The following is a 20,959-nucleotide window of genomic DNA, read 5'->3' as shown; positions in this document are numbered from 1 at the left end:
GGAAAGATTTACATGAACTGATATATAGTGAAGTGCACAGAATCAAGAGAACATTGTACACAGAGGCAGCAATATTATTTGATGAAGAACTGTGAGTGACTTAACTGTTCTCAACAATATGATTCAAGACAATCCCAAGGGACTAGTGATGAAACATACTATACACTTCCAAAGAAAGAACTGATACTGATGGAACAGACTGAAGCATGCTATTTTTCACTTTTCTTTTTTTCTTTTATTCAAGTTTTTTTATACAAAATGACCAATATGGTAATGTTTTACATAATCTCATGTGTATAACCCATATTTGATTGCTTACCACCTGGGGGGGAGGAGAGAGAGGGAAGGAGGGATAAAAATTGGAACTCAAAACTATAAACAAAAATGTTTATTATTTTAAAAAATGAAAATATCTTGGTATTTTTGTGAAAATAGTTTTGGAGTAAATGACCCCCTGAAAGTGTCTTGAGGCCTCCTGTTCCCAGATCACACTTTGAAAACCAATGTACTAGCTGACTTCCAAAGTCTGTTGCAACTTTATAACTATGATCTTACTATCAGTTCCCTCATTTTGTAAATGAGAAAACAGTCCTGGGGAGGTTTAGTAACTTGCTTGAACTGAGGTCTCTAGAATCCCAGTCTGGCATTCTTTCACCCCATTTCACTGCTTCTTTGACATATATTAAGTTCCAAATTGCCACCATGGTTGTAGAGAAATAGTGAGAGACCAAACCTGAAAATATAGAATTTAGGGAAGAGCAGTTTTGTTTTTTTTTTTAAGAAGTCAAGGGAGCAGCTAGGTGGTGCAGTAGATAAAGCACTGGCCCTGGAATCAGGAGGACCTGAGTTCAAATCCAGCCTCGGACAAATCCAGCTGTGTGACCTTGGGCAAGTCACTTAACCCTCATTGCCCTGAAAAAAAAAATAATAAAAGAAGGGCAGCTAGGTGGCACAGTGGATAGAGCAATGGCCCTGGAGTCAGGAGGACCTGAGTTCAAATGCAGCCTCAAACACTTGGCACTTACTAGCTGTGTGACCCTGGGCAAGTCACTTAACCCCGATTGCCTCACCAAAAAACAAAACAAAAAAAATAATAAAATAAAAGAAAGTACAAAAAGTCAAATCAGCTTTTGGTTGCCTAGCTAATAAAGTAAATCATCAGTTTCATCAGAGCATTCATTCAGTTTTTGAATGGGCCCATCTTTGACTCTTATTTTGGTCTTCTTGTATGTAAATTCCATTCGTTGCAAAGATAACTAGGTGAGAAAGTGCTGTTTTCTCAGCAAATTCATCACTACCAATGGGGAAAAAATAAACATAATGTTTAAAATAAACAGCACATTATTGTTGTATTAAATAACTTTTCACCTAACAGAGTCCCAGGTCCCAGGTGGTATAGTTTAAGGAGAGGCACGTTCTGCACCCACCTAGCCTGTGCTCTGGTCTGAAAATAACCCCAAGCCTACTTGCTCTTCAACCAGAAAACAAAACTTTTGTTTTTCTGGGTTGATAGCTCTAGTGAGCCTGCTCTCCTCTCCCACCTGGGCCACTGCCACTCAAGGCTGCTTCTTGGTTCCCATCAGGGGTAAAACAATTGAGTTCCACCTCAGTGCCAGCACAGACCCCTGTAATCTCTCCCCAGTCAACCACTCAGCCTTTTCACCAGACCCTGAGCTTAGTTCCAGAAGACGGTGATGCTGCAGCTGATTCAGAGGCTACAGAGGTCTCTTTCTCTGGCTCAGCCTGCCTGGGGCTGGATCTGTGTCAGCTCAACCTCCAGATTGGGTTCCACTCCTACCCCAGTACATCAGACCCCTCCTGTCGACCTTCTAAGCCATCTTTTGATGGAAAATAATCTTACCCTGTCCTTTTGTGGGTTCTACTGCTCCAGGTATTGTCTTATGGCATTATTTGGAGGGATTTGGAGATTTGGAGGGATTTCTCCAAAATTCTTTACACACACACACATAATATTATAGTATACATATCACCTCATATATATTTGTATATATAAGCATATATATATATCACCCATCATTTTCTATCTGTCTATCTATTTATCTCATCTCTATTCAAATGTAATTTCCTTTTTGGAAAGAGATGTCTCACTTTTTTTTATAGTTGTATCTCCAGTACTAAGTACAGTGCCTGGCAGATAGTTGGTGTTTAATAAATGCTTATTCATTCATTTATTCTTTTTTTTTTATTTATTTTTTTGCGGGGCAATAGGGGTTGTGACTTGCCCAGGGTCACACAGTTAGTAAGTGTCAAGTGTCTGAGGGCGGATTTGAACTCAGGAACTCCTGAATCCAGGGCCGGTGCTTTATCCACTGTGCCGCCTAGCTGCCCCATTTATTCTTTTTGAGTTTTTTGTTTTGTTTTATTCTGAAATTAAATACTAGAAAAGAGTTTCCATAGATACAGTAGAACATAAAAAAGATCCTATGTGAGACCATTAATCTCCATTTTATAACACTTGTTTTTAAAATAAGTATATAATAAGTTCTACAAAGTACTTTCAAAACTATCCTGCTTGTCGGTGCTTCTTTCTGACTTTCCTTCTATTGTGTTCTATACTATTTGTTTTACATTACTATTGTATCCATTCCATGCCCCCCCCCACTCCCACCTTCTTTCTCCCAGTGAATTTAAGGGAATTCATTCATTTATTCTTAGGGGCTGTTAAAAGTTCTTTGTACTACTCTACTCTATGTGAATAGCTAAGTAACCTGATCTGAAGATGGGGTCAGCTACCCATGAGGTCACTCCTACTCTTAACAGGAAACCATAAAAATAAGATGAGTCATTTGAAATTAGAAATTAAAAACTCACTTCTAAATTTGTACTCAAGAACTGCTGTATGTAAGCTGAGTTAGAGTAAGTGGAGTTAATATAATGAACTCTTGGCAGTTTTGTAGAAGCTGGAAAAAACAGTTGAGCATCTCATTAGCCTTAGAAAGGAGATTCAAAATCCTCTCCAAAAATCTCTTCAGAAAGGGAAAAGTTCACATTTTAAAAAAAGAGAAAAAGAGAAACAAACCAAGTCTCAAGAGCATTCTAAAGTTCAAAAGAAAATTGGCAGCTTTCTGAGGAAAGATAACTTAAGAATCTACTTGGTCAGTCTAGAGAAAGTGAGACATTGTTAAGGGATTGGTCCAGTGAAACACCATACAATTTACTCAATCATAATTCCCAGCCACGGTTTCCCTACCTAGGCTATGAACTCTTTGAAGGCAGAGACCTCATATTGAACTCGTTTGTGTTACCCTCAGTGCTTACCACAGTGTTTGAATGTTCCTCCCTGCCCCACCCCCCATATCCAATGAGGTGTTAAGTCTTATTGATTCTGCCTCCACATATTTGACATGCTTCTTCTCTCCTAAAAATATGATGACCACTGTAGTTTAGGCCTTCATTGCTTCCTATCTGGACTACTGTAATTGTTCTTCCCTTTTCCCTCTGCATTCGTTCTTTCCTATACACAATGATCAAAGTAATATTCAGTCCTAAAGGATGTCTATGTCATTCCACTGATCAATAAAGTCTACTGGTTCCTATTACTTCTAGGATCAAACTCCTCTGTTTGAAATTTAAAATCATTTACAACCTGGCTTTAACATATGTCACTAACCCTATTATATAGAATGTGTCAAAAGTCAGTGTAGTTTTAAGCTTTAATAGATTAATCATCTTCACAACTTAAAACTGCACTAAGATTTTTGCTCCCCCTCATCACCCTCTCCTGCCCCTCCCCCATCACTGCCTTCTCCTGATGGAGCATTGGGTAGCTCAGTGAATTTATGAGCTATGCTATACAGGGTTATCAAAGACAGAGAGGTGATAGTGAAAAGTTCTGACAAAAGGTGATCCACGAAATAAGGAAATGGCAAACCACTCCAGTATCTTTGCCGAGAAAACCTCACAGTCAGTACTAATATGATAAAAGAGATGACACCAAAACATGAGCCCCTCAGACCAGAAGGTGTCCAATACACTACTGGGGAAGAGTGGGGGACAACTAAAGTAGCTCCAGTACTAATGAAGCGGCTGAGCCAAAGCCAAAAGGAACCTCAGCCACAGGTGTATCTGATGGTGAAAGGAAAGTATGATGTTGTAAAGATCAATACTGTGTAGGAACCTAGAATGTAAGATCTATGAGCCAAGGTAAGGTGGAGGTGGCCAAATAGGAGATGGAAAGATCAAATATGAATATCTTGGGTAGCAGTGTACTTAAATGAACAGGAATGGCTGATTTTAATCTATATGATCACTACATAAACTACTGTGGGGAAGAATCCCTTAGAAGAAATAAGAGTAGCCCTCATGGTCAATAAAAAGGTGAGAAAAGTAGTACTGGGGTATAATCTAAAAAATGGCAGAATGATATGTTTGAATCCAAGGCAAACCATTTAGCATTATAGTACCACAAGTCTATACTCATACTGAAGAAGCCAGAGTTGATTGGTTCTATGAAGAACTACAATATCTTCTAGAAATAACACCCCCCTCCCCCCAAAAAAAAGATGTCACATTCATCATTGGAATTTGGAATGCTAAAGTAGGAAATCAAAAGATAATAGGAATAGCGGGGCAGCTAGGTGGTGCAGTGGATAAAGCACCAGCCCTGGATTCAGGAGGACCTGAGCTCAAATTCAACCTCAGACACTTGACCCTTACTAGCTATGTGACCCTGGGCAAGTCACTTAACCCTCATTACCCTACCCCCCCCCCAAAAAAATAGGAATAACAGGTAAGCTTAGCCTGGTTGTACAAAATGAAGCAAGGCAAAGACTAATAGAGTTTTGTCAAGATAACTTGCTGGTAATAGCAAACACTCATTTTCAACAACCCAAAAGGCAATTCTACACTTGGATATCACCAGATGGTCAATATAGAAATCATATTGATTATATACTTTACAGCCAAAGGTAGAGAAAGCTCTATACAGTCAGTTAAAACAAGTCCTGGAGCTGACTATGGCTCAGATCATCAGCTTCTTATTGCAAAATTCAGACTTAAATTGAAGAAAGTAGGAAAAATCATATAGGTATGACCTAAATAACATCCCTTATCACTATGAAGTGGAAATAATGAATAGATTTAAGGGATTAGATCTGGTAGATAGAGTGCCTGAAGCACTATGGACAGGGGTTTTCGATACTGTACACAAGACAGCAAATAAAAACCATTCCAAAGAAGAAAACTGAGAAGGCAAAATGGCTGTCTGATGAGGCTTTACAAATAGCTGAGGAAAGAAGGAAAGCAAAAAGGAAAGGAGGAAGGGAAAGATATGCTCAAATGAATGTAGAATCCCAGAGAATAACAATGAGAGATTAAAAGGTTTTCTTAAATAGGCAATGAAAAGAAATAGAAGAAAACAAGAGAATGAGAAAGACAAGAGATCTCTTCAAGAAAAGTAGGAATATCAAGGGAAAGTTTCACAAAAAAATGGGCATGATAAAAGACGGAAATAGTAGGGACTTAACAGAAGCAGAATGGATTTTTTAAAAGATGGCAAGAATACACAAAATACACATACATGATGTGGTTACTGATCTAAAGTTAGGCATCCTGGAGAATGAAGTTAAGTGGGCTTTAGGAAGCATTGCTAACAATAAGGCTAGTAGGGGCAGCTAGATGGCGCAGTGGATAGAGCACCGGCCCTGGAGTCAGGAGTACCTGAGTTCGAATCCGGCCTCAGACACTTAACACTTACTAGCTGTGTGGCCCTGGGCAAGTCACTTAACCCCAACTGCCTCACTAAAAAAAAAAAAAAAACAAACCCCAATAAGGCTAGTGGAGGTAATAGAGTCCCAGCTGAGCGATTTAAAATCATAAAAGATGATTCTGTTAAAGTGCTGCACTCAATATGCCAGCAAATTTGGAAAACTCAACAGTGTCCATTGGATTAAAAAAAGATCAACCTATATCCTAATTCTAAAGAAAGGCAATGGGGCAGCAAGGTGGATAAAGCACTGGCCCTGGAGTCAGAAGGAGCTGAGTCCAAATCTCACTTCAGATACTTACTAGCTGTGTGACCCTAGGCAAGTCACTTAACCCCAATTGCCTTAAAAAACATTCAGGGCCATCTTCAGTCATCCTGATGTATATCTTGCCACTGGACCCAGCTGGCTCTGGAGCAAAGAGTGAGGTTGGTGACCTTACACAGCCCTTCCTCACTTAAATCCAATTCAGTGCAAGTCATGACACTACCCCAATGTTATGGTCCTCTTCAAGAATGAAGGACAAAGGGGGGCAGCTAGATGGCACAGTGGTTAAAGCACTGGCCCTGGATTCAGGAGTACCTGAGTTCAAATCCAGCCCCAGACACTTGACACTTACTAGCTATGTGACCCTGGGCAAGTCACTTAACCCCCATTGCCCTGCCAAAAAAAAAAAAAAAGAATGAAGGACAAACAACAAAGAAAAGCAATGCCAAGGAATGTTCAAATTGTGCTCATTTCATATCAGCAAGGTTATGCTTAAGATTCTGCAAGCTAGGTCTCAGCAAATGTGAACTGATAATTACCAGAAGAGCATGCTGATTTTCAAAGAGGCAGAAGAACTAGAGATGAAATTGCCAATATTCACAGGATTATGAAGAAAGAAAGAAGTTCCAGAAAAACATCTACTTTTGCTTCATTGACTACACTAAACTCTTTGACTGTGTGGATCATAACAAAAACAGCAAGTTTTCAAAGAGATGGGAGTACCAGACCATATTACTTATCTCTTGAGGAACCTGTCTGTGGGCCAAGAAGCAATAGTTAGAACTAAACAACTGATTGGTTTAAGATTGGGAAAGGAGTATGACAAGGCTGTATATTGTATTGCCACCTTATTTGTTTAATTTATATGCAGAATACAACATGCTAAATGCCAGACTGGATGAATCAAAAGCCAGAATTAAGGTTGCCAGGAGAAATACCAACAATCTCAGCTATGCAGATGATATACCACTCTGATGGCAGAAAATGAAGAGGAGTTAAGAAACCTCTTGATGAGTGTGAAAGAAGAGAATATAAAAGTTGTCTTGAAGCTTAACTTAAAAAAAAAATAACAACCCCCAAATCAAAACCTAAGATCTTGGCAACTGCTTCCATCAGTTCCTGGCAAATAGAGGGAGAAGAAATGGAAGCAGTGTCAAATTTTATATTTTTGAGCCTAAAGATCACTGCAGATGGTAACTATAGCCCTGAAATTAGATGCTTGCTCCCTGGAAGGAAAGCTAAGGCAAATTTAGATCGAATACTTAAAAGCAGAGACATCACCTTACTGACAAAGGTCCCTATATTCAAAGCTATGGCTTTTCCAGTAGCAATGTATGGCTGTGAGAGTTGGATTGTAAGGAAAGCTGAGCACTGCAGAGTTCATACTTTTGAATTGTGGGGCTAAAGGAGACTTTTGAGGGTTCCTTGCACATGGAGATCAAATCAGTCAATACTTAAAGAAATTAATTCAGGCTGTTCACTGTAAGGACAAATACTGAAGCTGAAGCTTAAATACTTTGGCCACATAATGAAAAGATGGAACTCACTGAAAAAGATGTTGGGAAATATTGAAGGCAAAAGGAAAAGGGAATGGCAGAGCAGGAGATGGACAGATAGTGTCATGGAAACAATGAATGTGACTTGGACAGACTTTAAGAGATAATGAAGAATAGAAGGACCCAGCATGCCATGGCCCACAGGGTCACAAAGAGTCAGACATGACTGAATGACTGAACAACAACAAAAAGACTTTTGAGACACCCTGTATTTTACCTCAATCCACACACGATACGTTCCAGACAAGCTGGCCTTCTTGCCTTTCTTTATACTTGATAGTCTATCTCCTGTCTCCATGCCTTTGCACAGGTTGCCCTCCATACCTGGAATGCATACTCATTCCTCGTAGAATCCCTAGTTTACCTCAGAGCACAGCTCAAGTGCTATCTCATAAGGAAGGAAGAAAAGAAGGAAGGAAAAAAAGGAAGCAAAGGAGGGATGGAGGGAGGAAGGTAGGAAATAATCTCTTTGAAAGAAGGAACTATTTTTCCCCTTATATTTCTTTTTTTTTTCTTTCTTTTTTTTTTTTAGTGAGGCAATTGGGGTTAAGTGACTTGCCTAGGGTCACACAGCTAGTAAGTGTTAAGTGTCTGAGGCTGGATTTGAACTCAGGTACTCCTGACTCCAGGGCCAGTGCTCTATCCACTGCGCCATCTAGCTGCCCCATCCCCTTATATTTCTATCCCAAGCACTTAGCACAGTGCTTCACACATAGTATGTACATGTTTCCCTTCAAAAGAGCTTTGAAAATAGGAACTATTTCATTTTAGTCTTTATATCCATAACACTTAGTATAGTGGCCTCCACATAGTAGGTAGTTAATAAATGCTTGTTGGTTGATTGATTACACCTATACCATATGCTTGATAAATATGATTGTGAATGGTTTTTAAAAAGTAGCCATAGGGGCAGCTAGGTGGCACAGTAGATAGAGCACTGGCCCTGGAGTCAGAAGGACCTGAGTTCAAATCTGACCTCAGACATTTAACACTTACTAGCTGTGTGACCCTGGGCAAATCACTTAACCACAATTGCTTCACTAAAAATAAATAAATAAATAAAAAGTAGCCATAGACACATCATTCTAGCATATAACATCAGCATTTCAGGTGGTTCATTCCCTAAAGTCTAGACAGAAATCCATCCAGGGCTACAGAACAAGTCTTCATAGTTATAATCTACAACATGATCCTTTATATGTAAAGACAACATCAGTTTTTCCATTTGTGGTCATGGGTTTTCACTGACCTATCTATAGTGTAAATGTCATTTCTCATCCATTAATTCATTTAATCTTCACAACAAATCTTTGAGGTGAAATTAATATCACTCCCATTTTGTAAATGAGAAAAGTGACGGTAAGAGACTTTAGTGGGGAGGGAAGGGAGGGTGGGAGAAAAATTTGGAACTAAAAATCGCATGAAAACAAATGTTGAAAACTGTCCTTAGATGTAACTGGAAAATAATAAAATACTTTTATAAAACTAAAAAAAAAGAGAGAGAGAGAGAGACTTTAAACCATTTCCCATGGGCTCCAATAAGTGGGAACTTAGATTCAAACTCAGGTCTCATGATGCCATCCAGCACTTTTTTTCTGTTACATATTACTTCCTTGAGGTGACATGGTAGATTGAGTGCTGAGCTCACCTAGTGAACTAGGTGAGATGTGGTCTGTGGTCAACCTCAACCTCAGGAAATAACTCACCCAACCAGCCAATGAAAAGGATCGGATCATTAGTCTTCTAAACAACTAGCAGACAAAAAAAAATATGTCTTATTCAGTTGTTAATTCAGTGATCAAATATTTATTGAGTTGTCTGCAAGGTGGTTAGAAGGTACCCAGAATAACAAGACATAGGTGCCAACCATTGAGACCTCTGTAATCTTGTTGAGGAAACATAGCCTATGGATGTGAAAATAATATAAAATAACAATATAAGACATCTCCAATATATTTAAATCAACAGAGATAGGAGTTTAAACTAAATAGAGGAGGCTCTGGAAATTCTCCATTCTAGATAGCTGAAGAACATTGGATGAGAAGTTGGAAGATCCAAGCTAATTCCAGGACTGCCATTAATTCACTTTGGGTTCCCCAGGGAAATCATTCTCGGCTCTTAGACTTAGGGCTTCCTTACCTGGGGAACAAGAGAGTTAAACTATATTATTTCTAAGGTTCCTTCCAAATGTAAAATTCTATAACTCTAAATGTAAAATACATATGAGACCTTCAGAGAGGGTAATTAGCTACCTGCCACTCATCTTATTACGAGTTTAAAATGCACCAATATATGATTATAATGGAATATATTGAGCTATAAGAAATGACAAGCAAGATGATTTCAGAAAAACCTGAAAAGACTTACATGAACTGATGTATAGTGAAGTGAACAGAACTAGGAGAGTGTTCTGCACAATGACAGCAATATTGGTCAGTGAAGAACTGTGAGTGACTTAGCTATTCTCTGCAATACAATGATCCAAGACAATCCTAAAGGACTAATGTTGAAGCATACTATCCACCTCCAGAGAAAGCACTGATATTGGTTGAACACAGACTGAAGCATGCTATTTTTCACTTTCTTTTTTTTCTTTAATTTGAGTCTTCTTATACAAAATGACTAATATGGAAATGTATTACATAATTTCACATGTATAACCTATATCTTACCACCTCAGTTAGGGGGAAGGGTAGGGAGGGAAAGAGAGATGGGATTTGGAATTCAAAACTTTAAATAAAAAATGCACCAATAAGGCTAGCTATCTAGCACTTAAATAGCATCTACTATGTGCTTGGGACTATGCTAAGTATGCTGTACAAATATTATCCATTTTGATCCTCACAACAGTCCTGTGAGGTAGGCGCTATAATTAACTCCACTTTACAGTTGAGAAAACTGAGGCAAACAGAGGTTAAAAATGACTTGCCCAGGGCAGCTAGGTGGCTCAGTGGATAAAGCACCTCTGGATTCAGGAGGACCTGAGTTCAAATCTGGCCTCAGACACTTGACACTTACTAACTGTGTGACCCTGGGCAAGTCACTGAACCTTCATTGCCCCGCCAAAAAAATTAAAACCTCATTGCTCCACGCAAAAACAACAACAAAAAAGACTTACCCATAATCAACCTCATGGGTATTTTGTAAGGAAATCTCCCTTTAAAATACTATATAGGGGGTGACTAGGTGGCACAGTGGATAAAGCACTGGCCCTGGATTCAGGAGTGCCTGAATTCAAATCCGGCCTCAAGACACTTGACACTTACTAGCTGTGTGACTCTGGGCAAGTCACTTAACCCCCATTGCCCCACAAAAAAATAAAACAAAATAAAATACTATATAAATGTAGTTTACTGTTTAAAAAAAAAAAGATGAGCAGCATGCTATCAGAAAAACCTGTAAAGACTTACATGAGCTGATGAAAACTGAAATGTACTGTATACAAAATAACAGCAATATTGTAAGATGATCTGCTGTGAATGTCGTAGTTATTTTCAGCAATGCAATGATCCAAGACAACACTGAAGGACTTGTGAAAAATGCAATCCATCTACAGAGAAAGAACTGATGGTATCTGAATACAGATGGAAGTATATTTTGTTGTCCTTGTTAGTTCCTTTTTCTAAGGTTTTTTTGTCTATGTTTTTCATGACTGTACATGTATAACATATTGAATTGCTTGAGTTCTTAAAGAGGGGATAGGGAGGAAGGAAGAGAATTTGGAACACAAAGTTTTAAAAATCAATCTTACAATTTGTTTTTACATGTAAGGTGGAAAATTCTAAATAAATAAATAAAGGGTGATTTGACAGTCAAAAAAAAAATTACTTGCCCAACATTACACAGCTAGGTGAGATTTGAGGTCAGATTTGAATTGGTATTTGAACTCATCTTCTTGACTCTAGGACCAACACTCAATTCACCATGTCACCTTGAGGTAGTAAAGTGTAATGGAAAAAATTCTGGAAGGCATTGGGAAACCTGAGTTTGAATCTTAGTTTTTCCACTTATTGCCTGTGTGATCCATGGAAAATTACTTAAATTCTCTTACCCTCATTTTTCCAATTTGCAAAGTGAGAATGATATTTATTTTACATTAAAGATTTATTGTGAAGATTAAATGAGTTAATGGATGTGAAAATGATTCTTTAAATTGTAAAGCACTTATAAGGGCAGCTAGGTGGCACAGTGGATAGAATGTCAAGCGTAAAATAAGGAAGACTTCCTAAGTTCAAATATGGCCTCAGAGGCTTACTAGCTGGGTGACCCTGCTCAAGTCATTTAACCCTGTTTGCCTCAGTTTCCTCAACTCTAAAACGAGGTAGAGAAAAAAATAGAAAACCACCCCAGTATCTTTGCCAAGAGAACCCCAAATGGGTTCACTAAGAGTCAGATACAGCTGAACAATAAAGTACTTATAAATGTAAGCTGTTATTTTTTTTTTCACTCTCTCCACCTTCGCACTGAGACACAAGCTCTTTCCAGTAGGACTAATGGCTCCTCGAAGGCCCCTGACAGATAATACAAGATTAAAATATTATTTCCTAGCTAATCTGCCGTGACACCTGAGCATGTTCACTATATAATGTCCTGTCTTCCCTTATGCTTTTTGTCAATATTTGAATGGAATATGGACTATGGTGGTGGTTAACAAGGGTGAAGGAAGAAAAACTGGCATACATATGTGTGATGGTATAACATTTTTAATTATTCTGTACCACTAGTGAATTAGCTGGATTTTCTATGAAACTGAAATTTAACACTTTATCATCCCTTTCCATTTTTAACTTGTTTTGTGGGAAGAAAATCATCCTAAAATATATTTTGTTCCCCTCTATCTTTTTTAACTGCACATACTGACCATAATTCATAATTATTATTCATTGTGACCATATTACCATAATCATAATTGTTGATGACTCAGTCATTTTGAGCATTAATTTTAATAATTTACATTTGGAAAGCACTTTCTTTTTTCTTTTTATTAAATTTTTGTCACATTTAGTAAACAGTAAGCAAAACAAAAATGAGATCATATATAAAGCTATAAATTTCAGTTTAGTTTATTTACAAAATGTCTATGTTAAATTTAGTGAAATAATAATGAACTACATCCATGTTGCTTTCTAATCCTTTTTTGGATATATTTTGTCTAATTTTTGTTATTCTTTATATAGTCATAGTCTATGTTGTGATTCTTTCTATATTGTTTCACATCAGTGTTTTACAGTATCCATATCTGTCATTTCCTTTAGAGCAATCATATTTTATAATGTGAATATTTTGTAATTTATTCAGCTGTTCTCCATCCTTTGGACATGTAGGTTTTGGAGTTTTTGCTACTACAAATAAATTGTTCAGAAAGATCATTCTTTTTCTTTTTTTTTTATAACAATCTTAGGACATAGCTCTACTGCAACAGGGCTTCTTGACCAGGTTAAGAACCTTTGCACTAGAAAGCTCATAGGGTCTTAAGGGATCAGCTTTATTACTCTTACGGTTTATTAAAATAAAAGATTGAAAACTATCTCTACATGTAACTGGAAAATAATAAAATACTTTTATAATTAAAAAAGGTATACACACATCTAAACAAAAAATGTCATTGGGAAATGTTTAATTAAGTAAACAAAAACATAATACAACATAAAAAATAAAAGATTGTACTGATTCACAATTTCAGCTGCAATGTACTAGTAATATAATAAATATTATATATTTTATAATAAATATTATATTAATATATAATAAATAAATAATAATAAATGTAATCGTATGCCTGTTTCCCCATAGTCCCTTTATAACCATCCTTGCAAATTAAATTGGTTGACCAAAGAATTCTTTTAATTTGCATTTCTCTGATTATTAATGGGTCTGAACAGTCTTCAAGGTGATAATTGACAATTTGTGTTGTCTTATTTGAGAACTACCTATTCAGGTCCGTTGACCTTTTATCCCATAGGAAATGGAACTTATTCTAATAGGTTTGCATCAATTTCTTATAGATTTTGGATGTCAGATCCTTGTCAAATATTTGTTACAGTCTTTTTCCACTTCCTTACTGGGGTATGGAGGTGACCCTCTTTTAGAGATATAACTAGAATTTTTTTCAGCTGGAGTGGAAACAGTAAAGGGATGGTAGTGCTCAAAGCAGCTCAGAGAACAGTCCTCTGAGAAGTGTGATCACATCAGGAGAGGGGAGTAGTCTGGTTTTCACCCTTGTGGGGTTTGGGTTTTGAAGGTGGGACAGATAGAGAGGAGTGCCACTGTGTCAAGACCCCAGTAGAACTTGTCCTCATGGACACAGGCGAGTGAAGAATTATGTGGGTCAGTGGTCAGCGTTGGAAAGAAGGGCACCTCCTGGAGAGGAAGTGTCACCCTCTTATTCCCCATAACAACAAATGGGGCATAATCTCATTAGCCTCAAGTGATGGCTTTGCCCTGGGTTTTCAAACCCAGGAAGTGCCTGTTGAGTATAAGCTGTCCCATGCCCTTCTTAGCTGGAAGCATTCTGAATATAGATCCAAGGTATTGACTATGCGTCTCTTTAGATGTTGGAATGTAGTTCACTGCCAATCTATACACTTCAGGGCCCTTTTCATGCTATGATGAAGCATGGTAATATGATTTTCTTCCCTTATAACATAAAGAAGTTATTGTTGTTCAGTTGTTTCAGTAGTGTCCTACTCCATTTGGGGTTTTCTTGGCAGAGATACTGGAGTGACTTGCCTTTCCCCTCTCCATTTCAATTTTATAGACAAGGAAACTGAGGCAAACTGACTTGCCTAGGGTCACATAGGTAGTAAGTGTCTAAGGCCAAATGTGAACTCAGGAATATGAGTCTTTCTGATGCTAAGCCTGACACTCTATTCACTGTGCCACATAGCTGCCCCAGAGAAGTTATAGCTTTCATCTTCTTCACTGTCTCCCATCACTGCTTCTAAACTCTACTCCCCTCCTTTGCTACTGCTTCCTTCTTTCATCATGTTTTTTCTTCTTGACTTCTCTCTCTCTTTTTTCCTTGTCACTTTCTCCCATCCTTCCCGAAGATGCATAGTGATTTAGTGTTTGCAGTCTTTATCGATCAGTAAGAGTACTTCTTCCTAGTCTGGCATCTGTTGTCTACTGACCTCCAAGACATTCCCCTTCTTTGCTTAATGAATTCAGTGCCAGGTTCACACTCCTTCTCTCCTCCCCAACGACTTCTCCCATACTAGGAGGCTTTAGTCAGTCAGTCAGTCAGTCGGTCAATAAACATTTATTAAACACCTACTATGTGCCAAGCACTGTACTAAATGTCTGCACTACATAGTGATACTTCCTCAAGCATCCTAACCTCATAGTTCCTCAACAAATTCATTTCACATGACTTATTCTTCCACCCAACCTCAGCCATCCACAAAGATCTTCACACTTTTGATCTTGCCATCACCCACAAATCCTCCATTTCCATGTTCAGGAACTTCCTGTATCTGATGACAGTATGTTGTCATTCTACCTCTACCTCACAACCCCAAACTTTGTTCTTTTTCCATACTGGGACATTGTGTAAATTTGACCCTTTGTTCTTTGCCAGGTCATCACTTCTACACGAGTTAACACTATCCTCCCTTCCCGATTTTGACTCCCTGGTGAACCAGTTCAAATCTACACTGTCATCTTCCCTTGAGTCCTTTGGCCCCTTATCATGTTGCCTGGTAAAGTCTCAGCTTGGATCACTCCCACAATCCACTGCCTTCATTTCTACACACATGCTGCTGTGTAGAATCTAGAGAAAATCACAAAACCATGCTGACTGGGTCCAATACAAATTTATGTTACATAACCTAAACTTGGTGCTCCCTATTGCAAAACAATCCTTTTACATGTCTATAATTAGCTCACTGTCTCACTCACACAGTGGTTCTTCCAAACCTTTTCATCCTTCCCCTAAGCTCACATGTTTCCACTTCCCCCTACCATATCCCCTAAGAACCTTTCCTCACATTTTACCAAAAAGGTTGAAGCTATTCGCCATGAGCTTTCTCTTCTCTCCTCCTTCTCATCGCCTATCACCATGATGCCTCCTGCTGATGGCTCCTCTTTCAATCCTGTCTCACATGAAGAAGTGGCTCTCCTTTTAATGTCTTGTCAAAGTTATACAAGTACAAGTACAAGTATATAGCTATATAAGGGCAGCTAGGTGGCGCCATAGCAGATTGAGTACCAGATCTGGAATCAGGAAGACTAATCTCCCTGAGTTAAAATCTGGCTTCAGACAGTGACTAGCTGCGTGACCCCCTGGGCAAGTTACTTATCCCTGTTTGCCTCAGTTTCCTCATATGTAAAATGAGTTAAGAGATGGATATGGCAAACCACTCCAGTGTCTTTGCCAAGAAACCCCCAAATGGAAGACATGACTAAAAGAACATCTTCATCATCAACAACAGATATATAGATTTATATATTGTGCATGTGTGTATATATATATATATGTATATATATGCACATTATATATTTTATATGCAACCTAATATACTATATGTAAATATATTGTGTTTATATACATGTCTATATAAACATATACATGTGTATACACACAATACACATATCTATATGCATGTGTATGTATGCATATGCATGTGTATATGCATGTATATGTGTATGTATGCATGTATGTGTATGTGTATATATAACATACATACACACATGCAACTCTAAACAGAGTCAGGCACCAGACAATGCTTGACTCCAGCATAGGGACAGAGTCAAGTTCCAGCAGAGGCAGTGCCTGGCACAGAGATAGTAGCAGCCCCTGTGGTGGCCATGTTCATGCACAGGGGTTGCAACTTGGAGCCCAGTGGCAGCAGAATGGTTTCCTATAGCATTGGTTATAGGCAGAAATACAGGTATTGGCATAGCACTTTACTTATTAGAATCTGGAACTGCTGGGGTGCCTCCATTTTGCTACCAGTTGTTATTGGACATCTCACTAGGGATACTTAGAGGAACATTAGGTTAGTATTTCTGGGTGGTAGCTTGCTTTCTAGTGATAGAAGGGAGGGGAAATTATCTACCCAACCTGTATAGGAAAAGGGGTGGGGTGGGGGGGTCTTCCCTTGGAAGGAGCCTCTAAAGGAGCAAAGATTTGATATTAAGATGCTGACTGGTAAACTAGTGTTAAGGGCTAAAATTCTAGCTATTCTGTCTAAAATATCTAATGAGTGGTCACCAATAAATTATAAGCTTTAGCAAGAGTTAGGCTTTTTAGCATTTATTAAGGAGAATAAGAATTTGGTAAAGAGAGAAGAAAAGGCCTAGATTCCTATCTATTAAAGGGAGAGCACATTTCTAGCTCCCTTCTCCACCAGCTTCCTCAGGTAAAGAGAGTGAGACAGAGTGCCCGGCTCCCCCTTCCTCCTCCCACCAGCAAACATCACTTCCTCTCGCCAAAGAAAAGCCGCATGGCCTTGCCCTCAAAGACCTTCCTTTCATGGCGGAGCTTTTCTACAGTAAGTCTCCAGCAGGTGGTGTCATTCCAATCGTTACACTAGGGAACACTAAATGGGTGTTTGTATGGGTATGAGGAGAGGCCTCATACAAGTAGATAATGAATTCTCAGCTACTGTACTACAGATGACTCTGACTCATGATGACGAGTGGTGACTTTGCATGTGTCATCATTTGAGCTATATTTTTTTGATGTATCAGCTTTGCTCCTGCTCATCATTGTTTCTTTTCATTGAGAAACTCACTGTGAACTGCAATGTCGGCCTTTACCTATACCACGCACAGATTGTTAAGATTCAAGACTTTCAAAAGGGGGAGGTTAAGTCTGGGATTTCTGGTCTTCATTCCTTCATATTTGGTCATTCTCTCTTCAAAGGCCTCTTAAATAATTTGTTTTGGTTATCTTTCTATTTTAGCTTTTCTTTTCCTTCTTTAGAGCTTGCCTGTGTTAGGCTTCTTGCATTCCCAAGGTCAAATGTGTCCAGAAAAGCCATTTAAGTAGTAGAAGGTCCTCTGGAAGACTTTTAGGACCTTAACCACCTAGGAGTGGGATATGATGGGAGCAATATACCATGACCCCCATTCCATGCATGTTAGGCTGGTTTTTCCGTAAAAGGTTATTGAAACTATCTTCAAGATTTAATTAGTTCAAAATCCTCAGAAGAGGAAAAAGAACTTCTGCAGACCAGAGAGGAAAGCCACAGTAAAATGGATGGGTTAGATTTTTGGATACATGCTGTGAGAGCAAAAATTCATTGGATTGTAAAAAACATACCTAGGAGCAGCTAGGTGGCACAGTAGATAGAGCACTGGCTCTGGATTCAGGAGTACCTGAGTTCAAATTTGGCCTCAGACACTTGTAACTTACTAGCTGTGTGACCCTGGGTAAGTCACTTAACCCCCATTGCCCCACAAAAGACAAAAAAACAAAAAACCATACCTGGACCCCATGGAAAAGAGTTTCCAGACACCCGAGTCAGGAAATGCTTTCTTGCGGACTATGGTGATTTTCTCAAGTTTCAGAGTGTGAACCTGAAAGCCATGGGCTATTGTGAAGATCTGATGGACACAGTGAGGTCAGACATTATGATCAAAGACTGGTTTGCTGCCAGATATGACTGTTCCTGGAAATAGTACATCTGTGTGCGCTTGCTATCTGATGCCTTTGAAATCCTGGATATGTTCAAGCTCACAGAATTGGTGGCTGATGAATGGAGTTACTTTGAGTGGAGAGAGGTCTCCCATACATTCTCCAACTATCCCCCAGGAGTCCGTTATATCGACTTCCAGCATGGCGGCAGGTCCCCTCTGCACTCGGCTAGGCCATATATCTTCAAAGTCACCACCAGCAGCATCACCATTGGTCCTGAGATCGCCAGAAAACCCAGTTTGCAGAAGAAGCAGCCAGATACAACAACTAGATCCAGACCCAGATGAACTCATGGTTTCAGCATCTTCCTACTTTTAGAAGCTTTGGGTTTCAATAAACACTGCTCTAGATTACTCCCACCTCCTACCCCTACTTGAAATTCATGGGCTGCTCAATGAAAATAAAGGAAATCATAAAACCAGGCTGACTGAGCTACTGCACATGTATGAGTTTTTTCTTTTAATCTGGACCCTGACCACAGCAAATAATTATAAGAATATGTGCAATAACAGCTAGCATTCATATAGGGCTTTTTAAAATTGCAAAGTGCTTAATAAATATCTCATTTAATCTACATAAAAACAAAAAAGATTTTATTAGTTCAAGAGACTAAGGCTCAGGCTGTTGATGTAGCTTCCTGGTCATCTGAGTACAAAAACATCCAGCAGGGGCTAGAGCTCCTCCCTTAGGATTCTGACCACATACCATCAGAATGACCAATAATACCAAAACTAGAGAGCTGGGCCTAGATGAATCAAGGCTATATTCTTGGTGACTGTCCCTTCCCTGATCTGAAAGTCTTTCCTCTGCTATGGCTAAGTAACCCTTTTTTTGTTTTTTTGGCAAGGCAATGAGGGGTTAAGTGACTTGCTAAGGGTCACACAGCTAGTAAGTGTAAGTGTCTGAGGCTGGATTTGAACTCAGGTCTTCCTGAATCCAGGGCCAGTGCTTTATCCGCTGTGCCACCTAGTTGCCCCTCCCATTGTTTATTAAGACAATTTAAAGCATAGCTTTCCCTCTGGTCAGAATTATTTTTCATTTACTATTTTGAATTTTTTTTTTCACCTTTTGGTTTTTCTTTCTGTGTAAATTATTTAAACCCAGATTGGTTATCATGTCATTCCTCTGGGAGCAAGCACTTAATCATAAATGATTCATGACATTTTCATTTTTATATTGCTCATGGTTACCACCCTCCTGATAAAGTTAAAAAGAATATTGTTTAATACTAAGGAGACTTTTCTATGTGCCAAGGCTGAATCTAGTAGCTTGTAACAGGACTATGTTATTATGATTCTGAGCTTGTAACATGATCATTCTTTACACGATTCCTTATTGCCCTTATTCTTTCCCCAAACTAGCCTCTATACTACTATCCCACCAGGGGCAATTAACACATACACAACCCATTATCAGTGTTAACTAATTTGGTCAAACAATTCCACCTTTTCTCTAGTGTAGTACCTCAAATGCTGAGTCAAATGACTGAAAAAACATATTTTCCTACAGGGAAAGGGGGAAAAAATTTGCTCAGTGCAGAAACTTGCAAATCATTCAAGGACTGAAAAGTCTACAAAGTTCCTGTACCGGGATTCATACATCTCAATATGGCTAATGGTTCAATGCAAGAAAATAATTCACTTTGTTTCTAAGGAAGGAAAATGAAAATGAAGCCACAAACCTCTCACATCTAAAAATTGTCTTTATATTTGCAGATTCTGAGCTAGACATAGAAGTAAAGACCAGAAGTACCTGCATAGAAAGATTCAGGTGTTTAAGTTTGGAATCCAGGTACCAAAATTCTCTTGACAAAAGTATTTATGATGGGTGTCTGGGAAAATGAGGCTCCACTCATTCAAACTGTAAGTACCTACACAGTATTCTTTTTAACTTTATCAGGAGGGTGGTAACCATAAGCAATATGAAAATGAAAATGTTATAAATCATTTATGATTAAGTGCTTGCTCCCAGAGGAATGACATGATAACCAAACTGGGTTTAAATAATTCACACAGAAATAAGAGAAAAGACCATATTTGGACTCTTCTCAGAGCCCTAAAGGTAGAGAGTGAGTCTGGTTTCAGGACCTACAGCTTTGTTGCCCAAACCTCCCAGCAGGGGGCTGCCCAGCACACAAGGCTCTGAGGAGCCAAGGTTCCTAGGCCTTAGGCCCGAGAAGGGCCTGAAGAGGGGACTGGGTTTTGTGGGAGTCGGGCTGAGCTGGGAGTTCGCTTTGAGGTACCCGAGGTGATCCCCACACGACTCGGAGCTCAAACCCCGAGTTGAGTTTTGTTTTGTTTTTGAAAGGTTATATTTACACAAGCACTCTCTAGTGAGGAATGGGGGGATTCTTACTCCAGCATAGGGTTGGGGCCTAGTGCCACAGTCTGATTGGCCGACTGATACAATTTGATTGGTCCTTACAGTTACCATATATGGGAGGTTGGTGCTTTATGCTGTGATTGGTTGTTTTTGTAATGCTGTATGTAAATGAGAACTGTAATGTGATTGGTCCAGAGGGACCCTTGAGGGGTATAAATAGAAGTGAAGGACCTCACTTCAGTGCACTCTCCAGCATATTCAGGAGAGTGCCTATCTTTGAGGAAGTTGAATAAAGAAACCTTCGCCCACTTACTGCTGCCTGCTTGGATTCTTTGAGCAGCGACCTAGGGCTGCTAACACTAGAGCTGCGCAACACTATTTGAGCTGTTAGTTGCATTTCTAACAGAAAGAAAAACCAAAAGGTGAAAACAAAATTCAAAATGTGTGTGTGT

General features: G+C 38.9%; 1 pseudogene; it reads left to right on the top strand.

Annotated features, from left to right (window-relative positions):
• The first annotated feature begins 3,936 nt into the window (after positions 1-3,936).
• On the top strand, positions 3,937-18,472 carry LOC122751392 (annotated as a pseudogene).
• The last annotated feature ends 2,487 nt before the right edge of the window (positions 18,473-20,959 follow it).

This window comes from Dromiciops gliroides, chromosome 1 (assembly GCF_019393635.1).
Source record: "Dromiciops gliroides isolate mDroGli1 chromosome 1, mDroGli1.pri, whole genome shotgun sequence".
Classification (NCBI taxonomy): Eukaryota; Metazoa; Chordata; class Mammalia; order Microbiotheria; family Microbiotheriidae; genus Dromiciops; species Dromiciops gliroides.
Note: the sequence above shows the minus strand (reverse complement) of the source record. Positions and strands in the feature narration are given on the sequence as shown.